Source organism: Tupaia chinensis, unplaced genomic scaffold (genome assembly GCF_000334495.1).
Source record: "Tupaia chinensis unplaced genomic scaffold, TupChi_1.0 Scaffold149184_1, whole genome shotgun sequence".
NCBI classification, from domain to species: Eukaryota; Metazoa; Chordata; class Mammalia; order Scandentia; family Tupaiidae; genus Tupaia; species Tupaia belangeri.
Window position 1 is genome coordinate 301,038 of NW_006209032.1, and position 4,217 is coordinate 305,254.

Here is a 4,217-nt window from a genome sequence, read left to right on the forward strand (position 1 = left end):
CCAAAAGGAGAAATGGAGAAGGTACTATAGTGTGACCATGCCCCATGAGGAGGCCCTTCTCACCTTCTCACTTTCCTACTCTCCCTGTCTCTCTCTGCCAAGAGTACATGCTCTCTAGCAAATTAAAAAAGTAAGACTGGACCAGCAGTTGGAAAGTTGGCATAATGGCTATATCTCTGCACTCCCATGTAGTCAACCATAGCTCGAGTCCTGGATCCAGTGGCTTAAACTCACGCCGGGCACATATGTGTGCGTGCCCAAGATCCCAAGAGGAGAATGGAGGAGAAGGGATTGCAGTGTGGCCACCTCCCCGCCACCCCGGGGAGGGGGTGATTTCTCGCCTTCTGTCTCTCTGGTGAACACACAAGCCCTATAGCAAAAACCTCTCTAAAATAATAATAATAAAACTATTGTTCTGGGGCCAGCAGGTGGCATGGTGGTTAAGGGCCCTGGACTCCCACATAGCTGACCACAGTTCAAGTCCCGGACCTGGCTGCTTGCTTTCTCACTTTTCCTCTCTTGTCAAATTAAAATAAATAAATAAAGTTAAAGAAAATAGATTAAAAAAAAAAAAAAAGCAGGGCTGGCAGGTGGCGTGGTGGTTAAGGGTGCTGGACTCCCACATGGCCAACCACAGTTCAAGTCCCAGACCTGGCGGCTTGCTTTCTCACTTTTCCTCTCTTGTCAAATTAAAATAAATACACTGGACTCAATAAAATAGTTTTGTTTTTTTTATTAAAGGCAGGTGGCATGGTGGCTAAGGGCACTGGACTCCCACATGGCCAACCACAGTTCAAGTCCCAGACCTGGCGGCTTGCTTTCTCACTTTCCCTCCCTCTCTCTCTCTCTCTCACTCTCACCTTCTCTGGCCAAATTGAAATAAATGACGTTTAAAAAATTCTTAAAAAAAATACTGTACTATGCCAAAAAAAAAAAACTGGATTACATACCTTAAATGTAAAGTTTGTGTTTATCTCAATAAAGCTTTTTTTTTTTTTTTTAAATAATAATGGGGCCAGCAGGTGCCATGGTGGTGGTTATGGCACTGGATTCCCACGTGGGTGATGTGGTTTGAGTCTAGGATCTGGCAGATTGAAAATCATACTAGCCACATGTATATGTGTGCCCAAAATCCTAGGAGAAGAATGCAAGAGAAGGGGGGCTGGCAAGTGGCATGGTGGTTAAGGGTGCTGGACTCCCACATGGCTGACCATGGTTCAAGTCTCGGACCTGGTGGCTTGCTTTCTCACTTCCTCTCTCTGTCTCTCTCTGATCAAACTAGAAAAGAACAATGATAATAATAATAAATGAAGTTAAATAAAATCTTTAAAAAATAATAAAAAAAAAAGAATGCAAGAGAAGGGATTCCAGTGTGATCATCCTCCCCAGGGAGTGATTTCTTATTTCCTCTCTCTTTCTCTCTAGCTAGTGTACACACCATATGGCAAAAACCTAAAATAAATAAACAAATAAATAAAAGCAAAACATTTTAAAAAGAGTAATAGTGGTGACTAAAGTGTAGTGAAGCCTTTCTGCACACCAGACACTATTCTAGAGGCATTACATGTATCAAATAAATCTCACAAACCTATGAGGTAGCTTTGTTTCTTTTTTGTTTTATCTATAATTTTCCAGAGAGTGTATATGCTTGCCAGAGAGAGACAGAGATAGAGAGATGGAGAGGAAGAAAGGGACCCGCAATGAGGTACAATCAGACTGAAGTCCCTCCTCCATTTCTCCATCCTGACCAGATTTGGAGCAAGGGTGTCCACGAACCTGGAGTATCTTTGGGCTTCCGGGCAGGGATTTGAATCCTCCATCAGTCATGTGGAACCTGATTCCTTTAACCAGTAGGTCCTGAAGCAGACCCCTGGTAGCTCTATTTCAGATGAGGAAACTGAGGCTCAGAGAGGTTAGGTATGTGTCCAATGTCAATGACTAAAATTCAATCCTTATCAGATTTCAAAGAACCTACAGTTATCCTGAATCATACAGTCCGATAAGACTTACAAAAGGTACTAAATGGGCCAGCCAGTGGCTTGGAGGCTAAGGCAGCTGGATCCCACATGGCAGACTATGTGGTCTGAGGGACTGAAAAACATGCTGAGCATGTATATGTGCGTGCATGTATGCATGCATGCATGCCCAAAATCCTGGGAGGAGAATGAAAGAGAAGGAATTACAGGATGGCCATCCTCCTGGGGATGCTCTCTTTAATTCCAGCATGGCCTGCCTGCTGGGGACGCTCTCTTTGCCTTTTTCTGCCTCTCTCTAGCAAGCATACACACCCTATAGCAAATTAAAAAGGAAAAAAAAGGCATAAGTATGTGCCCATTGGAGCTGGCAGACGGTATGGTGGTTAAGGCACTGGACTCCCATGTGGCCAACCGTGGTTCGAGTCCAGAACTGAGTAGCTCACTTTCTCACTTTCCCTCACTCTCTCTCTCCCTAGTCAAATTTAAATAATAATAATAATAGGGGCCTGCAGGTGGCATGGTGGTTGAGGGTGCTGGACTCCCACATAGCCAAGCATGGTTCAAGTTCCTGACCTGGCAACTTGCTTTCTCACTTTCCCTCCCTCCTCCTCTCTCTCTAGCACGCACTCTCTCATTCTCATTCTTGCTCTGTCCCTCTCTGGTCAAATTAAAATAAATATATTAAATTAAATTAAATATTTTTAAATAATGAAAGTAAAATAAATAATTATTTAAATAAATTAATGAAGTGAACAAGTTTTGGGAGCATAACAAAAAAAAATTCTAAGTCCTTGATACATAGCTAAGAGATTCCATCAAAGAATGACTTATGACCTCTAAAATTTCACCTTTCCAAGTTTTTTTTTTTTTTTTTTTTTTTTTTTGCTTTAGGGAGGTGTGCTTGCCAGAAAGACAGAGAGACAGAAAGCGAGAAATGACCCCCCCGGGGGGATGGCCACACCACAATCCCTTCTCCTCCATTCACCTCTCCGGATCTTGGTCACGCAAGCACATACACGGCATGACAACTTTCCAAGTTTTAATATTAATACCACTCTGAATCAGATTATCAGTTGATCATTTTAAACATGCTGGCAGAATACAATAATCTTGCCCACATTTCTGCAAGAAGTCGAGAGAACGAATAATCTAGTAACTTCCCATTGACAGATTCTCCTTTTCCAAACGACTACAAGAACCTAGGAACCTGTTGCAACAAAAGGCAACAAAAGTTAAGTCCAAATCTGGTCAAAGAATTCTATGAAGAAGGGTGTTACAACTCTTCAGAGACCTGGTACCTATCCTGTAGATTAGGTACCTAGTTAGGTGCTAGACAAGGATCAGATTCAACTTTGTGCCTCACCAAAACCGAAATACATCATTAGTTACATTTCACATAGCCAGACCTACCATCACGCACCAGCTCTTGACACCTCTCCCTACAAGTCCTCACAAATTTGGTGATGGTGACATATTTAAATCGTTCATGATGGTGGCATTACTCAACGGGAAGTTGGAAACTAGCAAACCTAGGATACAATCCAGAGTTCAGAAAACGAACCAGGTGAGGAGGCGTCAGTCTACCCGAATTCTCCCATTTAGATGCAGCTACTCTGATCTTCGCAGGCAAACCTGGAATAGCAACGTGTTGCAAGTACCCTCGTAGTTTCCTACAAAACGGGGCCCCTTCTTTTGAATTAAAAGATGCACGTCCAGAGTTAAACCCATTAACACAACATCAATTCCAAACTTAAGTCAAAAAACACACGTTTACAACGCCAAAAAGAATCGGAAGCGTGAGAGGAAACATCCCTCTCCTCCCACGTTCGCCCAACCGGCACAGAACCCAGCAGACCACTGCCGCGCCTCCAGGTTCGACGGCCCTACGGACCGGCCGCCCGGCTCTCGCACCCTCCGGTGTGTGCGCGTCTGTCGGCGTCTGAAGGCTAGGATACCCGCTAAGCACCAGGAAAGCTCCCTCTCTAACGACGCCTCACAATTGGATCAGAAGCAGGCAAAAAGGAAGAGCAAGCCCGCCGGCAGCCCCGCAAGCTGGGAGCACCGCGCAGCAGCCACGCGCCGGCCCCCAGGCACACGACTGGCCGCTCCACGGCAGGACCGGTAATTCCTCCGCCGCGCAGAGCCCCGCCCCGGGCCCGCGACCGTTCCGGGGCGTTCCTGCCGCGGGCGGCACCTCCCTCATCTGAACGCCGCCGCTTGGCTCTCTTCTTCCCGAGCGCG